The sequence below is a fragment of the Rutidosis leptorrhynchoides genome, chromosome 4 (assembly GCF_046630445.1).
Source record: "Rutidosis leptorrhynchoides isolate AG116_Rl617_1_P2 chromosome 4, CSIRO_AGI_Rlap_v1, whole genome shotgun sequence".
Lineage (NCBI taxonomy): Eukaryota > Viridiplantae > Streptophyta > Magnoliopsida > Asterales > Asteraceae > Rutidosis > Rutidosis leptorrhynchoides.
Window position 1 is genome coordinate 409,179,858 of NC_092336.1, and position 23,842 is coordinate 409,203,699.

Below are 23,842 nucleotides of genomic sequence, written 5' to 3' on the forward strand. Positions count from 1 at the left end.
TGGGGTTAGTTGCTTTTGTAATCTGGGTGGTAGGGAATTTTCCTCGACTGGTGGACCAGTGAGTGGAAGTGGTTGATCGTAGGTCAACTGAGATTGTTGGGCTGGATAAGGTGGGTAGCGATAGCGAAAAGGCTGGTTTCTTCGCTGGAACTGATTAACCCTAGGTTGTTGATTGAATCCAGGATTTGGTGGACGAGCTGTGTATTGAACGTAACAGACTGATCCGTCAGGGTTTTCGTACTCAACTTGATATTCTTCAGTGGGTTGCGGGTTGGGACAATTAACACAAGCCTGAGCTTGGTTGACCTGCTGCGGCTGCGTCCTCAATTCTCCGAGTTGTTTAGCGAGAGATTCCATCTTATCCGTGAGGGACTTGATGACCTCCGTTTGATTGTTAAGTGCCGAGAGTGGGGCCGATGATGAAGTTTTTTCACCACTATTCCTGTCATGATGATGCATTGTCATGTTCTCGAGCAATTCCCATGCTTCGTCTGCGGTTTGGTTCATCAGATTCCCTTGAGCTGTTGCATCGATCGTCGTCCTATGATTTACCGTAAGACCATTGTAGAAGGTACAGATTTGGGCTGAGCGTTCTAGCTAGTGATTAGGGCATTTCTTCAGCAGGGTTTTGAATCGCTCCCATGCAGTGTAAAGAGATTCATCATAACTTTGTTTGAAGTTAATGATGTCATTTTTTAGTTTGGTTTGTTTAGAAGGAGGAAAATATTTGGTTAGGAATTTAGTAGCCATCTCCGTCCATGACGTGATGGAATCTTTTTTCAGTCCTTCGAACCAGGTTTGAGCATGATGAGTGAGAGAATAGGGAAACAAGTATAGCCGGACTATATCTTGTCATATCCCTGGCTGTTTGTAGGAGTTCGAAAGAGATATGAATTTATCAAGGTGAGAATTAAGATCGTCATTCGGTTATCCATGAAACTGACAGCTATTCAGGATGAGCTGGATGATGTGATGTTTTAACTCGAACGAGTGTCCTTGAATCTCTGGAAATCTGATTGGTCCTCCTCGACCTTCAATCGAGGGTTTGGTATTTTCTGCTAAAGTAACGCGTAACACCATTTTATTTCTGATTCGTGCTTCCTTGCGTGCTTTAGAGATTATTGCGTCTGGATCAGGTACGAACAACAACAGGCCCTGGTCTAGATTGGGTTTGGGTCATACAATGGCTATGCCTTTTTGTTTTTAATTTTAAGCAGATAAACTAAATTTCTGAAGTAATCTAAGGTAAGCTAAGCTTATCTAAGGTAGTCTTAATCTAAGGTAATCTAATTCTAATTTAACTAACTATCCTAAGGTTGAATATGTTTTTGGTTCTGGCTCCTGATTCCCTGGTATTTCGATAACAGAGCTCCGCACGAACTATTCAAGAAACCAAGTGGACAGGCCGACTACGGAGAGGCAGGATCCTTTTGGTCCTAATATAATTGGAGACTGTTTGGAAAATCCAACTACCAAGTCCGTGTATAATTGTCTTTCTTAGACACCACTAAATGCTTATGAATAAGTTTGATAGAGAGCAGTATGTCTGATACCAGTTCCCCGGCAGTGGAGCCAAAAACTAGCTTCCCTCTTGATATGGCCGAAACGGACGGTTTTATTTGTGCGGTGTCGTTAGGTCGCAACACGTCAGAATCAAACACCAAGAGGGGGGGTACTGTTTTAAATTTATATTTAGCGGGGCTTAAATCGTACTACTCCTTCGTATGAGTAAGGGAAGTATGACCTAGAGTTGTATTTTTTGAGATATTAATAGAATCGAACCTACATTTAAGCCTAAGATAGTTATGAAGGAGTAGTGGTTACTTAATTTTTGGGATTTTCTAATTTATAAGACAGATAAAGTAAATGCGATAAAATTCGTAATTCGGATAAGGTTAAAGTAAGTGCATACTATGATTTCATCAGTTATTTTGTCGAGATTATGAAATGTTGGCTCATGAATAGGCAGAGGCCTTGTATTCATTACACTGGTCCTAAACGCCCATGTCATAAGACATGTCACTGGGTACTGCGCTAGGCTTGAAGATTCTGCATAGACAGCATCGTCCCTTACCCTCGACGCCCGTGCAATCTGACTACAGGCATACATGTTTGGACGGCTCATCCAATTGAGTGACTCGGTTGGGTGATGTATTAACATTCCACAATGGTCTAAACTTTCTTAAGCATAATGGAATACATGGTTTACCATATCCGAGAGACGTGATGTGTTTCAATGCTTTCGTTAATGATTGGTTTTAAAAGATAGTTAGGCCCTTAAAAAGAGTTCAACCATAAAGAATACCATGGCCAAGTTAAGCTGACTTCCATGAACATGTTCGGTTATCTTACGGTCTAATACTTTATTTGTCTAAACAAACAGTTCCTTAATTAACTAAGAATTTCTCAAGCGGGGTGCAATGCTTGAGACCGCGTTATGGTGCAGTGTACTAATCAACACTGATCGGGTTCCATGGCATTACTTAGCACAGGTACAGCTTACAACAACCGCTGTGCTTCAGCATGCACGTACAAAGTTTATATGCTTGGTGACTACACTAGCATGGTCTGGGATAGACAATGTACTAAGGGTCTAGTCAGATGTTTCACTATGAAAGAGTCCTCAATCGGAATCCAAAGCTCGATAGACTTACTACAACTGGTGTGCCTCAGTCGATCTTACGTTGTATCCGATAGACTTCTCTTACGAAAGGGTGACACAGATAGTGTACTCTGAATCGGGGTTCGCGACTTCCCAATAACAGAGTCAATAACTACGTTCTATTAGATGGAAAAGCGATTGAGTTTAAAGCATATAAACGGAAAGCATTTCAATGACATACACAAACCATAACATTATTTCGGCATTATAACTGCTTATATCATAGCATACACTAAAGATAACTACTCGCTAATCATGGCAACAATATCACAGAACATAATGATAGAAGACATTATATAAAGATAAAGCATATAAGTACCAGTAGATTAAACGAGTTCAAAATACAAAAGTGACAACTTCAAGACTCCAGACCGCTCCTAATACAATCTTCTGCGTTCTTCTCCGGGTACTAGGTTTCCAGCACGGAGTCGAAGACCTTGAAAGTATGACTAATATTGTACAAGAGAGAGAAAGAAGTGAATTGAAGTGTGTGTTGTAATGAATGACAAAGACCCTTTAAATAAGCTAAATTTTTCCCTGCAAACGGCTTGGGAAGCCGTTTGGCAGGCCGTTTGCAGGGGCCATTTGCCAAGCCAAGCCGTTTGCAAGGGCCGTTTGCTGAGGCCATTTGGCAGGCCGTTTGTAAGTCAGGCAAGCCGTTTGGCAGGCTGTTTGGCTTGCCTGGTCAGGTGAATTCCCTGGATCGTAGCTTGATTTCCTATCTTTCACCGTTTTCGATCTAGAATCTTCGTTTTAGCTCCGATTCTCTTGATTCTTTTTGCACCGTCTTTGTAATTACTTATTCTTCAATTCTAATCGACGAAGTGGGTATTTTGCCAACAAAGTTCGAATCTTTCTTTTTTTTTGGGCCTTAATACCGGAGTGAAAACGTGACTTTTTAGCCGATATCATAAACATATAGACCCTCCTTACTTGGTGCGCCTTACAAGTAAAGTTGTAACTGGTACCTTGTTCCAAGGGTGATTTTGACTGTAGGATACCTTACCTGTCCCTGGCACTGCACCCTCCGAAAGAGAATACTGGCTGCTTTCAATTAGGCTAGTTGAATAAGATAGTGGCCCATTTAATATTATAATGATACGCATACCCAATTAGCTCGTGTGCTCATCAAACAACATAACCATGCAGACCACACACATATAGCATGCTAAAGTGACATAGCGTTAGCCCAAGGGCCTGGCGCAGCTCCAGTACTTGCGCTAAGAATACGTTTGCATGTCAGGCGACGCTGTAGCTGGCAGAGTGCACATGGCAGACAGGAATCAGGTCCGACAAAATACTTTTTACTTTTGTCGGACCAGATCACACAAGAAAGTATTGTTGGCAGGCCACGATACTCTAACCTTATTACGTGGCAATAGAAGACAAAAAGACTTACACTATAAATAAAGGACCCAAGCTACAGCAAAAAGGGCTCACTCATTCAATCTCACACATATACTATTTTTAGTATCAAAGCATAACAGAAACAATAGCGCTTCCCTTCTAGCGCAACTTTACCCGCGCTACCGGACTAATAGCGCATTACTAGACTTACTCTTGATCTACATGTAACGTTTTGTGAACATAAATCCTACAATCTAACCTGAGCCATCAACAACCGACTAACCCGTCGATGGTGGGTCCACGTGATAGTTAAAGCTAAGGGGTATAAAATACTATTTAATTTTACAAGGAAATACTATTAAATACGATACAATTTTACACAAGATATTTATTTATTTATTGAATGGATATACTTAAACCTTGCTACAACACTTATAGGCAGTGTACCTAATCGTACAGTAGTGTAGTTTTTAGTAAGTCCGGTTCGTTCCACAGGGAAAATCTTTTAATCAAAGCTTAACGCTATATTAGTTTAATTTATAAAAATACAAATATATATATAAGTAATATTATTATTATAAAGGAGGTTTTTACCGTTTAATGACCGGTTTGTCGATTTTAAAAACTTTAGTTGCAGTTAAAAAAATGTAAAATATTAAATAAATAAAAGACTTAATTTAAAGCGTAAAGTAAATAACGATAATGAAATTGCGATAAATAAAAGTGCGATAAAATAAACTTGCGATAATTAAAAAGTATGATAATTAAAAGTGCAATTAAATACAATAACAATAAATAAAAATGCGATAATTAGAAGTGCAATTAAATATAAAATAAAGGAAATTAAATATGAAATAAAAGAATTATGCTTATTTAAACTTCCGTAATCATGATGTTTGACGTGTTGATTTTAGTTTTATGCCCATGGGTTAATTTTCCTTTGTCCTGGATTATTTAATATGTCCGTCTGGTTTTTGTCCATAACAGTCCATCAGTCATAAATATAAAGTGCGAGTGTCCTCGTCAAATTATTCTTATACCCGAAGTCAAATATTCCAACTAATTGGGGACTTAAACTGTAACAAGATTTTAATACTTTGTTTAATAATTACACCAGGATGTCGACTGAGTGTAACCCAAGATTTTAATACTTTGTTAACAATTATGCCAAGTGTCCTTGTACATAATTTCACCCATGTTTTAATAATTCTAGTGGCTATTAATCCATTCCCGTGTCCGGTTAAATAAACGATTATTCGTACATATAAATACCCCGCCCATCGTGTCCGATTGAGTGTATATGGTTATTTATAGGGACGCCCAATTGTAAATTTTTATATTAAAATTAACAAACTATCATTTAGTTAAACAAATATAAAGCCCATTAATAGCCCATAGTCTAATTTCCACAAGTGTCGTTCTTTTGTCCAAACCCCAATTATGGTACAAAGCCCAATTACCCAATTTTAGTAATTAGCCCAACATCATGATTACTTCGGATTAAATAAGCATAATAATAACTTAGCTACGAGACATTAATGTAAAAAGGTTGAACATAACTTACAATGATTAAAAATAGCGTAGCGTTACACGGACAGAATTTCGACTTACACCCTTACAACATTCGCTAACATACCCTTATTATTAGGGTTTAAAATTAAAATTAAAATTAAAATATAAATTATAAATATAAATATTACGTATAGATATAGACAGATTGATATATATGATGATATTTTTGTGATCAAACTGCGTTTACTTTTATAGGGATTTGAGTCCAGGTGAACTCCGCGACTCGCGGCATTTTTTGCCTTCAAACTCCGCGAGTCGCGGAGTTTGAAATTCCAGCTCACCAGCTTTGGCTTCTTTCTTGCCGACGATTTTAAATATTAATATAATATATATATAATTTTTAAGAATTATTTATATATTATATTATATTCATGTGCATAGTTGACTTATAATTTTTAGTCCGTTGCGTCGAGCGTTGAGAGTTGACTCTGGTCCTGGTTCCGGATTTTCGAACGTCCTTGCGTACAATTTAATATCTTGTACTTTGCGTTTTGAATCTTGTACTCTTGTAATTTTGAGACGTTTCTCATCAATAATTGAAACCTCTTTGATTGTCTTTTGTACTTTTGAGCTTTTTGGTCGTTTGCGTCTTCAATTCGTCGAATCTGTCTTTTGTCTTCACCTTTTATTATTTAAACGAATATCACTTTTAAATAGAACAATTGCAACTTAAAGCTTGTCTTTCTTGAGGAATAATGCTATGAAATATATTTTCGTTTTTAGCATTATCAAATATTCCCACACTTGAGCGTTGCTTGTCCTCAAGCAATATAGTCTTGAAATACTAGAATCACTTCTTTATTCTTCACACTTTGTACATCAGTGATTTCTATACGACGGTATAAACAATGGTAGTAACGATATGGTTTACAGTCCCACATGACTATAAAATTTAGATCCATTAAGGAAATTGGATCTTTATGAAAACATTTGATCTTTTGAAAATTTTAATCTAGCTTTTACCCTAGATAAGTTTTCCGGAATAACCCTTCACCGGTGTTTGCAAAATATTTTTGTGGGTTTGGTGGGTTTCAGATTTGAAAATTTTAGCTCAAAACTTGCGATTTTGTGTCACCCACTTGCTAACCTTGTATTAGGAAAGCAACACTGTAGTGACCCGAACTTTTCCATGTTTATATATATTAATTGAGATTGATATTTACATGATTAAATGTTTCCAACATGTTAAGCAATCAAACTTGTTAAGACTTGATTAATTGAAATAGGTTTCATATAGACAATTGACCACCCAAGTTGACCGGTGATTCACGAACGTTAAAACTTGTAAAAACTATATGATGACATATATATGGTTATATATATAGTTAACATGATATTATGATATGTAAACATATCATTAAGTATATTAACAATGAACTACATATGTAAAAACAAGACTACTAACTTAATGATTTTGAAACGAGACATATATGTAACGATTATCGTTGTAACGACATTTAATGTATATATATATCATATTAAGAGATATTCGTACATCATAATATCATGATAATATAATAATTTAAAATCTCTTTTGATATTATAAACATTGGGTTAACAACATTTAACAAGATCGTTAACCTAAAGGTTTCAAAACAACATTTACATGTAACGACTAACGATGACTTAACGACTCAGTTAAAATGTATATACATGTAGTGTTTTAATATGTATTCATACACTTTTGAAAGACTTCAAGACACTTATCAAAATACTTCTACTTAACAAAAATGCTTACAATTACATCCTCGTTCAGTTTCATCAACAATTCTTCTCGTATGCACCCGTATTCGTACTCGTACAATACACAGCTTTTAGATGTATGTACTATTGGTATATACACTCCAATGATCAGCTCTTAGCAGCCCATGTGAGTCACCTAACACATGTGGGAACCATCATTTGGCAACTAGCATGAAATATCTCATAAAATTACAAAAATATGAGTAATCATTCATGACTTATTTACATGAAAACAAAATTACATATCCTTTATATCTAATCCATACACCAACGACCAAAAACACCTACAAACACTTTCATTCATCAATTTTCTTCATCTAATTGATCTCTCTCAAGTTCTATCTTCAAGTTCTAAGTGTTCTTCATAAATTTCAAAAGTTCTAGTTTCATAAAATCAAGAATACTTTCAAGATTGCTAGCTCACTTCCAATCTTGTAAGGTGATCATCCAACCTCAAGAAATCTTTGTTTCTTACAGTAGGTTATCATTCTAATACAAGGTAATAATCATATTCAAACTTTGGTTCAATTTCTATAACTATAACAATCTTATTTCAAGTGATGATCTTACTTGAACTTGTTTTCGTGTCATGATTTTGCTTCAAGAACTTTGAGCCATCCAAGGATCCATTGAAGCTAGATCCATTTTTCTCTTTTCCAGTAGGTTCATCCAAGGAACTTAAGGTAGTAATGATGTTCATAACATCATTCGATTCATACATATAAAGCTATCTTATTCGAAGGTTTAAACTTGTAATCACTAGAACATAGTTTAGTTAATTCTAAACTTGTTCGCAAACAAAAGTTAATCCTTCTAACTTGACTTTTAAAATCAACTAAACACATGTTCTATATCTATATGATATGCTAACTTAATGATTTAAAACCTGGAAACACGAAAAACACCGTAAAACCGGATTTACGCCGTCGTAGTAACACCGCGGGCTGTTTTGGGTTAGTTAATTAAAAACTATGATAAACTTTGATTTAAAAGTTGTTATTCTGAGAAAATGATTTTTATTATGAACATGAAACTATATCCAAAAATTATGGTTAAACTCAAAGTGGAAGTATGTTTTCTAAAATGGTCATCTAGACGTCGTTCTTTCGACTGAAATGACTACCTTTACAAAAACGACTTGTAACTTATTTTTCCGACTATAAACCTATACTTTTTCTGTTTAGATTCATAAAATAGAGTTCAATATGAAACCATAGCAATTTGATTCACTCAAAACGGATTTAAAATGAAGAAGTTATGGGTAAAACAAGATTGGATAATTTTTCTCATTTTAGCTACGTGAAAATTGGTAACAAATCTATTCCAACCATAACTTAATCAACTTGTATTGTATATTATGTAATCTTGAGATACCATAGACACGTATACAATGTTTCGACCTATCATGTCGACACATCTATATATATTTCGGAACAACCATAGACACTCTATATGTGAATGTTGGAGTTAGCTATACAGGGTTGAGGTTGATTCCAAAATATATATAGTTTGAGTTGTGATCAATACTGAGATACGTATACACTGGGTCGTGGATTGATTCAAGATAATATTTATCGATTTATTTCTGTACATCTAACTGTGGACAACTAGTTGTAGGTTACTAACGAGGACAGCTGACTTAATAAACTTAAAACATCAAAATATATTAAAAGTGTTGTAAATATATTTTGAACATACTTTGATATATATGTATATATTGTTATAGGTTCGTGAATCAACCAGTGGCCAAGTCTTACTTCCCGACGAAGTAAAAATCTGTGAAAGTGAGTTATAGTCCCACTTTTAAAATCTAATATTTTTGGGATGAGAATACATGCAGGTTTTATAAATGATTTACAAAATAGACACAAGTACGTGAAACTACATTCTATGGTTGAATTATCGAAATCAAATATGCCCCTTTTTATTAAGTCTGGTAATCTGAGAATTAGGGAACAGACACCCTAATTGACGCGAATCCTAAAGATAGATCTATTGGGCCTAACAAACCCCATCCAAAGTACCGGATGCTTTAGTACTTCGAAATTTATATCATATCCGAAGGGTGTCCCGGAATGATGGGGATATTCTTATATATGCATCTTGTTAATGTCGGTTACCAGGTGTTCACCATATGAATGATTTTTATCTCTATGTATGGGATGTGTATTGAAATATGAAATCTTGTGGTCTATTATTATGATTTGATATATATAGGTTAAACCTATAACTCACCAACATTTTTGTTGACGTTTTAAGCATGTTTATTCTCAGGTGATTATTAAGAGCTTCCGCTGTCGCATACTTAAATAAGGACGAGATTTGGAGTCCATGCTTGTATGATATTGTGTAAAAACTGCATTCAAGAAACTTATTTTGTTGTAACATATTTGTATTGTAAACCATTATGTAATGGTCGTGTGTAAACAGGATATTTTAGATTATCATTATTTGATAATCTACGTAAAGCTTTTTAAACCTTTATGATGAAATAAAGGTTATGGTTTGTTTTAAAATGAATGCAGTCTTTGAAAAACGTCTCATATAGAGGTCAAAACCTCGCAACGAAATCAATTAATATGGAACGTTTTTAATCAATAAGAACGGGACATTTCAGTTGGTATCCGAGCGTTGGTCTTAGAGAACCAGAAAATTGCATTAGTGTGTCTTATCGAGTTTGTTAGGATGCATTAGTGAGTCTGGACTTCGACCGTGTTTTCTTTAAAAATGATTGCTTAACATTTTTGTTGGAAACTATATATTTTTAACATATGAATATTATGTGATATATTAATCTCTTAACGTGTTTGATATTATGTGATAGATGTCTACCTCTAGAACAAGTCCCATTGACTCACCTAATAATAATGAAGAGTTAAATGTAAATTGGAATGATTCGTGGACTGATTCACAAGTTCCCGAAGAGGAACCGGAAGAAGAGTCGGAACCGGAAGAAGAATCGGAACCGGAAGAAGAATCGGAACCGGAAGAAGAAATAGAACCGGTGGGGGAAATAATAAAACGGTTAAGTAAAAGAAAATCCTCAACCAACCGACCAAGGTTAATTATGGTCAATGGTGTTTCCGCCAAGGAAGCAAAATATTGGGAGGATTACCAATTCTCCGATGAATCGGATTCCGACGAGAATTCCGATGATGTTATAGAAATTACCCCAACTGAATTTAAAAAGGCAAAAGAAAATAATAAGGGAAAGGGCATAAAAATAGAGAAATCTAATTCCAACCCCGATGAACTTTATATGTATCGTCAACCCCCGAAGTCCTTAAGTTGTAACAATGACCCGGGAACCTCTAAACCACCAGGTTTTTCTAAACCAATGTGGACAACGACGGCTCGTATTAGGGGAACATCATATATCCCTAGAAACTTGGCAAAACGAACCAAAACCGAAGAAGAAGAAACGAGCGAGTCGGAATAAGATAGTTGTATTCGTGTGGTGTAATATACGTAATATAGTGTTCTTATGCTTTATGATATATGTAAAAATTTCTTGTATTAATAAGTATTTTTTTTATGAAACTAACTCTTGTCTATTTTACAGTTTAAAAACACAAAATGGATAGACAACCCAATATTTTAAGAGACCTACCCGGAGACATGATTGATGAAATCTTGTCTAGAGTCGGCCAGAATTCTTCGGCACAACTATTTAAGGCGAGATCAGTTTGTAAGACATTCGAAGAACGTTCCAAGAATGTCTTGGTTTATAAGAGACTTTCGTTTGAAAGATGGGGGATATCACATTGGGAAACCCATAAGTTACGATGTGTTTACTTTGACGCATATATTGCGGGGAACCCAAATGCTATTTTACGCAACGGGTTAAGAAATTATTTTGACTCAATATATCCGAATATTGGACTTCGTGATTTAGAAAAAGCGGCTAACATGCAACATAAAGAAGCATGTTATGCTTACGGATTAGTAATGTTCGCTTCTCACCAAAGTGAGAACAAGAACATCGGGCTACAACTATTAAACAAAACGTTTCCACAAGTGACGGAGTCGGTAATTGGGGTAAGAAATGAGGTTTTTAGATTATTACGGGACTGTTGGACATTACGTAACCCTCGTCCCTTTGATGATGTTACAACACGCTGTCTTATCAACGGCCATAACGGTTATGTTGCACAAGACCAAGGATGGGAAGTAGTCCTAGTAAAACCAGAATGCATGACTTGTTTCTGGACGTATGAATTACGTGTCTTTATTGCCTTTGCTGAACGACTTGTGTACTAGCTAGAATTATCTTCACAACTATCTTGTATCAAAGTTATTGTGTGCTATATTTCATGCTTTATGTAAAATAAGCGGTATTGTAAGTTTGTAAAATATTGTATAAAAGCTTGAACGCGAAATATTATTACAATCAGTTTTTCATATAGAATTGTAGTAGTTGAATTGTATATTAGCTACTAAGTATGAACTTAACGGGTAGGTACTACCCGAATTTAAACTTATAAAACGCTAATATGAAGAAAAAGCTTTTATAAATGAGTTCATATTATGCTACGAAATACTATTAACTACTCTTAACATTCTGTATGATTAACTTGTTCCATTTGACTATTTTGAAGGAAATGGCACCGACTACTCGACACACCGTGAATATGAATGAAGAGGAATTCCGTACTTTTCTAGCTTCAAACATAGCCGCAGTACAGGCTGCGCTACATACCAACAATAACCTTGGATCTAGCAGTACAGGAAATCGTGTGGGATGCACCTACAAAGAATTCACTGCCTGCAAACCTTTGGAATTTGATGGAACCGAAGGACCGATCGGATTGAAACGGTGGACCGAGAAGGTCGAATCGGTGTTTGCCATAAGTAAGTGTACTGAAGAGGACAAAGTGAAGTACGCTACGCATACCTTCACAGGTTCTGCGTTAACATGGTGGAATACCTATCTAGAGCAAGTGGGACAAGATGATGCGTACGCACTACCTTGGTCAGCATTCAAGCACTTGATGAACGAGAAGTACCGTCCCAGAACTGAGGTCAATAAGCTCAAGACAGAACTTAGAGGGTTACGAACCCAAGGATTTGATATTACCACATACGAAAGACGATTCACAGAATTGTGCCTATTGTGTCCGGGAGCATTCGAAGATGAGGAAGAGAAGATTGACGCGTTTGTGAAAGGATTACCAGAAAGAATCCAAGAAGATATAAGTTCACACGAGCCCGCCTCCATACAACAGGCATGTAGAATGGCTCACAAACTCGTGAACCAAATTGAAGAAAGAATTAAAGAACAGACTGCTGAAGAGGCCAATGTGAAGCAAGTCAAAAGAAAGTGGGAGGAAAACGGTGATAAGAATCACCAATACAACAACAACAACAATTACAACAATAATCGCAACAATTATCCCAACAATCGCAACATCACTCGCAACTACAACAAACGGCCCAACAACAACAACAACAACATCAACTACAACAATCATCCCAACAACAATAATAACCGCAACAACAACAACAACAATCAGAAGCAGCTATGCCAAAGGTGTGAAAAGAATCACTCGGGGTTCTGCACCAAATTTTGCAACAAGTGTAAAAGAAATGGTCATAGCGCGGCGAAGTGTGAGGTCTACGGACCAGGGGTTAATAGAACGAAAGGAACAAATGGTGTTGGAACGAGTAATGGCGGAGCAAGTAGTGTCGGAGCAAGTTATGCCAATGTAGTTTGTTATAAATGTGGAAAACCAGGCCACATTATTAGAAATTGCCCGAACCAGGAGAACACGAATGGACAAGGCCGTGGAAGAGTTTTCAATATTAATGCGGCAGAGGCACAGGAAGACCCGGAGCTTGTTACGGGTACGTTTCTTATTGACAATAAATCTGCTTACGTTTTATTTGATTCGGGTGCGGATAGAAGCTATATGAGTAGAGATTTTTGTGCTAAATTAAGTTGTCCATTGACGCCTTTGGATAGTAAATTTTTACTCGAATTAGCAAATGGTAAATTAATTTCAGCAGATAATATATGTCGGAATCGAGAAATTAAACTGGTTAGCGAAACATTTAAGATTGATTTGATACCAGTAGAGTTAGGGAGTTTTGATGTGATAATCGGTATGGACTGGTTGAAAGAAGTGAAAGCGGAGATCGTTTGTTACAAAAATGCAATTCGCATTATACGAGAAAAAGGAAAACCCTTAATGGTGTACGGAGAAAAGGGCAACACGAAGCTACATCTTATTAGTAATTTGAAGGCACAAAAACTAATAAGAAAAGGTTGCTATGCTGTTCTAGCACACGTCGAGAAAGTACAAACTGAAGAAAAGAGCATCAATGATGTTCCCGTCGCAAAAGAATTTCCTGATGTATTTCCGAAAGAATTACCAGGATTACCCCCACATCGATCCGTTGAATTTCAAATAGATCTTGTACCAGGAGCTGCACCAATAGCTCGTGCTCCTTACAGACTCGCACCCAGCGAGATGAAAGAACTACAAAGCCAATTACAAGAACTTTTAGAGCGTGGTTTCATTCGACCAAGCACATCACCGTGGGGAGCTCCTGTTTTGTTTGTCAAGAAGAAAGATGGTACATTCAGGTTGTGTATCGACTACCGAGAGTTGAACAAACTTACCATCAAGAACCGCTACCCACTACCGAGAATCGATGACTTATTTGATCAACTACAAGGCTCATCTGTTTATTCAAAGATTGACTTACGTTCCGGGTATCATCAAATGCGGGTGAAAGAAGATGATATTCCAAAGACTGCTTTCAGAACACGTTACGGTCATTACGAGTTTATGGTCATGCCGTTTGGTTTAACTAATGCACCAGCTGTGTTCATGGACCTTATGAACCGAGTGTGTGGACCATACCTTGACAAGTTTGTCATTGTTTTCATTGATGACATACTTATTTACTCAAAGAATGACCAAGAACACGGTGAACATTTGAGAAAGGTGTTAGAAGTATTGAGGAAGGAAGAATTGTACGCTAAGTTTTCAAAGTGTGCATTTTGGTTGGAAGAAGTTCAATTCCTCGGTCACATAGTGAACAAAGAAGGTATTAAGGTGGATCCGGCAAAGATAGAAACTGTTGAAAAGTGGGAAACCCCGAAAACTCCGAAACACATACGCCAGTTTTTAGGACTAGCTGGTTACTACAGAAGGTTCATCCAAGACTTTTCCAGAATAGCAAAACCCTTGACTGCATTAACGCATAAAGGGAAGAAATTTGAATGGAATGATGAACAAGAGAAAGCGTTTCAGTTATTGAAGAAAAAGCTAACTACGGCACCTATATTGTCATTGCCTGAAGGGAATGATGATTTTGTGATTTATTGTGACGCATCAAAGCAAGGTCTCGGTTGTGTATTAATGCAACGAACGAAGGTGATTGCTTATGCGTCTAGACAATTGAAGATTCACGAACAAAATTATACGACGCATGATTTAGAATTAGGCGCGGTTGTTTTTGCATTAAAGACTTGGAGGCACTACTTATATGGGGTCAAAAGTATTATATATACCGACCACAAAAGTCTTCAACACATATTTAATCAGAAACAACTGAATATGAGGCAGCGTAGGTGGATTGAATTATTGAATGATTACGACTTTGAGATTCGTTACCACCCGGGGAAGGCAAATGTGGTAGCCGATGCCTTGAGCAGGAAGGACAGAGAACCCATTCGAGTAAAATCTATGAATATAATGATTCATAATAACCTTACTACTCAAATAAAGGAGGCGCAACAAGGAGTTTTAAAAGAGGGAAATTTAAAGGATGAAATACCCAAAGGATCGGAGAAGCATCTTAATATTCGGGAAGACGGAACCCGGTATAGGGCTGAAAGGATTTGGGTACCAAAATTTGGAGATATGAGAGAAATGGTACTTAGAGAAGCTCATAAAACCAGATACTCAATACATCCTGGAACGGGGAAGATGTACAAGGATCTCAAGAAACATTTTTGGTGGCCGGGTATGAAAGCCGATGTTGCTAAATACGTAGGAGAATGTTTGACGTGTTCTAAAGTCAAAGCTGAGCATCAGAAACCATCAGGTCTACTTCAACAACCCGAAATCCCAGAATGGAAATGGGAAAACATTACCATGGATTTCATCACTAAATTGCCAAGGACTGCAAGTGGTTTTGATACTATTTGGGTAATAGTTGATCGTCTCACCAAATCAGCACACTTCCTGCCAATAAGAGAAGATGACAAGATGGAGAAGTTAGCACGACTGTATTTGAAGGAAGTCATCTCCAGACATGGAATACCAATCTCTATTATCTCTGATAGGGATGGCAGATTTATTTCAAGATTCTGGCAGACATTACAGCAAGCATTAGGAACTCGTCTAGACATGAGTACTGCCTATCATCCACAAACTGATGGGCAGAGCGAAAGGACGATACAAACGCTTGAAGACATGCTACGAGCATGTGTTATTGATTTCGGAAACAGTTGGGATCGACATCTACCGTTAGTAGAATTTTCCTACAACAACAGCTACCATTCAAGCATTGAGATGGCGCCGTTTGAAGCACTTTATGGTAGAAAGTGCAGGTCTCCGATTTGTTGGAGTGAAGTGGGGGATAGACAGATTACGGGTCCGGAGATTATACAAGAAACTACCGAGAAGATCATCCAAATTCAACAACGGTTGAAAACCGCCCAAAGTCGACAAAAGAGCTACGCTGACATTAAAAGAAAAGATATAGAATTTGAAATTGGAGAGATGGTCATGCTTAAAGTTGCACCTTGGAAAGGCGTTGTTCGATTTGGTAAACGAGGGAAATTAAATCCAAGGTATATTGGACCATTCAAGATTATTGATCGTGTCGGACCAGTAGCTTACCGACTTGAGTTACCTCAACAACTCGCGGCTGTACATAACACTTTCCACGTCTCGAATTTGAAGAAATGTTTTGCTAAAGAAGATCTCACTATTCCGTTAGATGAAATCCAAATCAACGAAAAACTTCAATTCATCGAAGAACCCGTCGAAATAATGGATCGTGAGGTTAAAAGACTTAAGCAAAACAAGATACCAATTGTTAAGGTTCGATGGAATGCTCGTAGAGGACCCGAGTTCACCTGGGAGCGTGAAGATCAGATGAAGAAGAAATACCCGCATCTATTTCCAGAAGATTCGTCAACACCTTCAACAGCTTAAAATTTCGGGACGAAATTTATTTAACGGGTAGGTACTGTAGTGACCCGAACTTTTCCATGTTTATATATATTAATTGAGATTGATATTTACATGATTAAATGTTTCCAACATGTTAAGCAATCAAACTTGTTAAGACTTGATTAATTGAAATAGGTTTCATATAGACAATTGACCACCCAAGTTGACCGGTGATTCACGAACGTTAAAACTTGTAAAAACTATATGATGACATATATATGGTTATATATATAGTTAACATGATATTATGATATGTAAACATATCATTAAGTATATTAACAATGAACTACATATGTAAAAACAAGACTACTAACTTAATGATTTTGAAACGAGACATATATGTAACGATTATCGTTGTAACGACATTTAATGTATATATATATCATATTAAGAGATATTCGTACATCATAATATCATGATAATATAATAATTTAAAATCTCTTTTGATATTATAAACATTGGGTTAACAACATTTAACAAGATCGTTAACCTAAAGGTTTCAAAACAACATTTACATGTAACGACTAACGATGACTTAACGACTCAGTTAAAATGTATATACATGTAGTGTTTTAATATGTATTCATACACTTTTGAAAGACTTCAAGACACTTATCAAAATACTTCTACTTAACAAAAATGCTTACAATTACATCCTCGTTCAGTTTCATCAACAATTCTTCTCGTATGCACCCGTATTCGTACTCGTACAATACACAGCTTTTAGATGTATGTACTATTGGTATATACACTCCAATGATCAGCTCTTAGCAGCCCATGTGAGTCACCTAACACATGTGGGAACCATCATTTGGCAACTAGCATGAAATATCTCATAAAATTACAAAAATATGAGTAATCATTCATGACTTATTTACATGAAAACAAAATTACATATCCTTTATATCTAATCCATACACCAACGACCAAAAACACCTACAAACACTTTCATTCATCAATTTTCTTCATCTAATTGATCTCTCTCAAGTTCTATCTTCAAGTTCTAAGTGTTCTTCATAAATTTCAAAAGTTCTAGTTTCATAAAATCAAGAATACTTTCAAGATTGCTAGCTCACTTCCAATCTTGTAAGGTGATCATCCAACCTCAAGAAATCTTTGTTTCTTACAGTAGGTTATCATTCTAATACAAGGTAATAATCATATTCAAACTTTGGTTCAATTTCTATAACTATAACAATCTTATTTCAAGTGATGATCTTACTTGAACTTGTTTTCGTGTCATGATTTTGCTTCAAGAACTTTGAGCCATCCAAGGATCCATTGAAGCTAGATCCATTTTTCTCTTTTCCAGTAGGTTCATCCAAGGAACTTAAGGTAGTAATGATGTTCATAACATCATTCGATTCATACATATAAAGCTATCTTATTCGAAGGTTTAAACTTGTAATCACTAGAACATAGTTTAGTTAATTCTAAACTTGTTCGCAAACAAAAGTTAATCCTTCTAACTTGACTTTTAAAATCAACTAAACACATGTTCTATATCTATATGATATGCTAACTTAATGATTTAAAACCTGGAAACACGAAAAACACCGTAAAACCGGATTTACGCCGTCGTAGTAACACCGCGGGCTGTTTTGGGTTAGTTAATTAAAAACTATGATAAACTTTGATTTAAAAGTTGTTATTCTGAGAAAATGATTTTTATTATGAACATGAAACTATATCCAAAAATTATGGTTAAACTCAAAGTGGAAGTATGTTTTCTAAAATGGTCATCTAGACGTCGTTCTTTCGACTGAAATGACTACCTTTACAAAAACGACTTGTAACTTATTTTTCCGACTATAAACCTATACTTTTTCTGTTTAGATTCATAAAATAGAGTTCAATATGAAACCATAGCAATTTGATTCACTCAAAACGGATTTAAAATGAAGAAGTTATGGGTAAAACAAGATTGGATAATTTTTCTCATTTTAGCTACGTGAAAATTGGTAACAAATCTATTCCAACCATAACTTAATCAACTTGTATTGTATATTATGTAATCTTGAGATACCATAGACACGTATACAATGTTTCGACCTATCATGTCGACACATCTATATATATTTCGGAACAACCATAGACACTCTATATGTGAATGTTGGAGTTAGCTATACAGGGTTGAGGTTGATTCCAAAATATATATAGTTTGAGTTGTGATCAATACTGAGATACGTATACACTGGGTCGTGGATTGATTCAAGATAATATTTATCGATTTATTTCTGTACATCTAACTGTGGACAACTAGTTGTAGGTTACTAACGAGGACAGCTGACTTAATAAACTTAAAACATCAAAATATATTAAAAGTGTTGTAAATATATTTTGAACATACTTTGATATATATGTATATATTGTTATAGGTTCGTGAATCAACCAGTGGCCAAGTCTTACTTCCCGACGAAGTAAAAATCTGTGAAAGTGAGTTATAGTCCCACTTTTAAAATCTAATATTTTTGGGATGAGAATACATGCAGGTTTTATAAATGATTTACAAAATAGACACAAGTACGTGAAACTACATTCTATGGTTGAATTATCGAAATCAAATATGCCCCTTTTTATTAAGTCTGGTAATCTGAGAATTAGGGAACAGACACCCTAATTGACGCGAATCCTAAAGATAGATCTATTGGGCCTAACAAACCCCATCCAAAGTACCGGATGCTTTAGTACTTCGAAATTTATATCATATCCGAAGGGTGTCCCGGAATGATGGGGATATTCTTATATATGCATCTTGTTAATGTCGGTTACCAGGTGTTCACCATATGAATGATTTTTATCTCTATGTATGGGATGTGTATTGAAATATGAAATCTTGTGGTCTATTATTATGATTTGATATATATAGGTTAAACCTATAACTCACCAACATTTTTGTTGACGTTTTAAGCATGTTTATTCTCAGGTGATTATTAAGAGCTTCCGCTGTCGCATACTTAAATAAGGACGAGATTTGGAGTCCATGCTTGTATGATATTGTGTAAAAACTGCATTCAAGAAACTTATTTTGTTGTAACATATTTGTATTGTAAACCATTATGTAATGGTCGTGTGTAAACAGGATATTTTAGATTATCATTATTTGATAATCTACGTAAAGCTTTTTAAACCTTTATGATGAAATAAAGGTTATGGTTTGTTTTAAAATGAATGCAGTCTTTGAAAAACGTCTCATATAGAGGTCAAAACCTCGCAACGAAATCAATTAATATGGAACGTTTTTAATCAATAAGAACGGGACATTTCAAACACGTCCAGTATACTTGCTCCGTATATTATTTTTTGGGAAACTACTGTCCGGTTGTAAAGGAAAGTGTTGAACAAGCAACTGTTAAGGCAATGTCCCCTGACATGCTTTTAATTATGATCTATAACGTGTCGGACGCAATTACTATCCTTGGTAGGAGCAATAGTAAAGCTCACCCTTATAATTTTTCGGTCTGGCACAAGATCCTGTCTTTGACCATGCTATGCAACCACCGTTCTTACGGTTGACACCCGATTTGGTTCAGGTGACCTAATGAATTCCAGGTGAATTCCTAGGATTTTACGTTCAATGGTAATGAACGCATTGAAAATGGGTTTTCAGAAAACAAATCGGTTTGTAATTTTGATCAAAATATTTTCTCGTTCAAGCTCGAGTTTAGATATCATTGAATTCCATGAGTTTGTAATTCTCAATCTTTAAGGTCAATCTCTAGGATTGAGTAATATCAGTCTTAAAAGCTGATTTTTAATCTTTAAGGAGATTATCCTTTCTGGGGATCTGATTCATTAGTCTTATCCAGCTAATTTGCAAGGTGCCCCCCCATTTTACGAGATAAATCCTTCTCATGGTTAGGATAAATCTGACCACTTGGCGACCCTGTTTTATGCTGAGGTCCATGGATTTCCTGCTGATTTTAGTGATGACTTTTCTAGATTTTTCGTCAACCTACAGCTGGTCTGGACGACAACTTCCTGACCTAAATCAAGAAGCGCGTTTCTTTTTCGAAAGACTTTACTTCCTTTTAATGATGGAATTGATTCATCGTGTAGACCCATCTCTTCTTTTCTTTCATCGGGTAAAACAGTTTAGTTTAGTCCAAAGCAAAAGTATTTTCAGTTATTTGTTACAGAAATATGTGACATATGTTTAAAATATCTTGGTAAATTTTCCCACACTTGGCTTTTATTTTCCTTTTTATTGTCCTCTATTCCATTTTAAATGAATTTTAACATTTTGATTTGTTTCTCAATTTATGTCCTTTCCGAGGTAACAATAATTTCGGTGTTAAAACCTAGTTTTATCGTTCATAAATATGTATAAACATGATTTTGAGTTCATTTAATTGAAAATTTTGAAAATTTTTACTAGAATTGGATAGTCAGTATATATGACTATGGCTGTTCTTTATTATCAGAGAGCACTAGATTCTAATACAACTACTGCTTTACTAGTATTTTTAATGGTAACCAAGTGTTTAAGATAAAAAAATTTTAAAATCCAAAAGAATTTAACCCCTTCCCACACTTAAGATCTTGCAATGCCCTCATTTGCAAGAAATCAGTAACAATTTAAATTATTGAGGGTGATTAGCGTAGAAATGATTAAATTTTACCAAAGTTTCCAAACATATTGTTGTTTGTGTTGAATGATAAATGGTGCACATCATTTGTTCATTCCGTCTTGTTGTTATTTCACATATATTTTGCATCTTGTCGTCAAAATTAGTTGCTTTTGCTGAACTTAATGCCAGTCTTTGAAAATGCGTTGTTTTACCCTGTTGTGTACATAAGATAAACTGCAAACATATATACATATTTTTGAAGTTTGGTATATTACCCCACATTCAAACATTATTAAAATCTAAAAATAAAAATTTGTAAATTATAAAAACTAATACAATTCCAACATAAGTATTAAATGTATCAACATTACATATTATAAAATAAATAAAACTAAGTAGACTAGGGATGATACTGATACCAGTAGGGGTTCCATGCATAACCATATGTGTTATAAAATGCTTCGGCTGGGTTATACGTAGGATACGGTGGTTGGATCTCTATAGACCAGGGAGGAAATACGGGCGATGGAGTAGGAATATAGTTTCTACCTATTTATTGGCAATAAGCTATGATTTGATTTTGATGAACTTGCCAATCTTCAAATGCTCGATGTCTAGCATTTTCATACTCTTGTGAACTATAAACCTTTGCATTTCTGTCATTTCATTTCCTCCTCCAACATTACCTGGCTATTGGTTTCTCTCAACCTGTGGATGTCTACCATGGTATTGTACTGCGGCGTTATTTCGCCTCTTCAAAACCTTCGCACCATGGTATACATTTAAACCTATTGTATCGCGGGGTTCTGGTTCTTCGACTAATAATCCCCCCCGACTTATATCCACACCGAGATATTCAAAGTAATAAATATACCACCTCCTATTATGCTATGCGGTCTCATCCCCCTAACCATAGCTGATAAATAATAACCCACACAATAAGGTATACTTACAGAACTTTGTGGGTCTCGAATACACATGTGGTAAAACAAATCCTGTTTATTTACCTTTTCCTTATTCTTACCTCGTTGTGTAATCGAATTGGCTAAAAACCTATGAATTACTCTTAACTCTGCTCTATCTATATCCAAATAAGAGTAATTTCCCCCTTTAAATCGGTGATGGCTAGTCATTTGACTCCATACACCATGCGTATCAAAATTTTCATCAATTTTCCTACCATTTAATATCAACCCTCTACAATCGGCAGATGCTAACTCCTCAGGCGTATATATACGTAAAGCCTGAGCCATGTCTAGTAAAGACATGTGGCGCATCGAACCTCCTACCAAAAATCTAATAAAATATCGATCGGTTAAACTAACTGAAAGGACCCGTTCATATACATTATAAACGATTCACAATAGTTGATTACATCGCGAGGTATTTTGACCTCTATATGATACATTTTACAAACATTGCATTCGTTTTTAAAAGACAAACTTTCTTTACAACGAAAGTTGACGGCATGCACACCATTTCATAATACATCCAACTATAATTGACATAATAATAATCTTGATGAACTCAATGACTCGAATGCAACGTCTTTCAAAATATGCCATGAATGACTCCAAGTAATATCCTTAAAATGAGCTAATGCACAGCGGAAGATTTCTTTTATACCTGAGAATAAACATGCTTTAAAGTGTCAACCAAAAGGTTGGTGAGTTCATAGGTTTATCATAACAATCATTTCAATATATTAATAGACCACAAGATTTCCGTTTATAAATATATGTACACTCGCAAGTGTATAAGAGTATTCTGTAAATTGTAGGCACCCGGTAACAAGCCTTAACGTTCATGTTTTACCCTCTGAAGTACACCAGATCAGGTGTGTTTAAAATAACCTCGAAGTACTAAAGCATCCCATAGTCAGGATGGGGTTTGTCAGGCCCAATAGATCTATCTTTAGGATTCGCGCCTACCGTACATAGACAAGTAGTTTAATGTTACCAAGCTAAGGGTATATTTCTGGTTTAAACCCACGTAGAATTAGTTTTAGTACTTGTGCCTATTTCGTAAAACATTTATAAAAACAGCGCATGTATTCGCAGTCCCAAAAATATATATAAAAGGGAGCAAATGAAACTCACCATATTGTATTTCGTAGTAAAAATACATATAACGTCATTTAACAAGTGCAAGGTTGGCCTCGGATTCACGAACCTATATTAATTATATATATTTATATGTTGGTCAATATTTGTCTAACAATTTTTGGTCAAGTCATAGTGTACCACAATCCTAATGCTCGAGACTAATATGCAAAAGTCAACAAAAGTCAACTTGACCCAAAATGACTTCTAAAATTTATACGTGTTTATTATATAACTTAACTATAGTCGTTTTATATATTTAAATATATTTATTAGATTTTATAATAATAAAAGTCATTTATTAATAAAAATTTATATTAACGTTTATATATGATAAAATATACTTTTATATATCTTAAGTAGTAAAATTTATAAAGTTCACTTAATATCTTAAAACTATAGTGGTAAGTATTATTAATGTAATTATATTACGCGCGGTGAAAAATATCTTTGTATCCCCTATTTATTTGATAAAATAATATTGATCATAATAATAATAAGTAAAAGTTGTATTATTTTGTAATAATAATAATTATTATTCTATAAAAAAATAACAATATTTATATTTACTAAAAATGTTATTATGATAAAATGATAATACTAACATAATAGTAATAATGATATTTTATAATAACAATGATATTTCTATTAAAA

General features: G+C 35.2%; 1 non-coding gene across 1 annotated transcript; it reads left to right on the forward strand.

Annotated features, from left to right (window-relative positions):
- Positions 1-595: 595 nt before the first annotated feature.
- On the forward strand, positions 596-702 carry LOC139845919 (small nucleolar RNA R71). The gene has a single exon (XR_011758672.1). It is a non-coding gene; the product is annotated as a small nucleolar RNA R71 (small nucleolar RNA).
- The last annotated feature ends 23,140 nt before the right edge of the window (positions 703-23,842 follow it).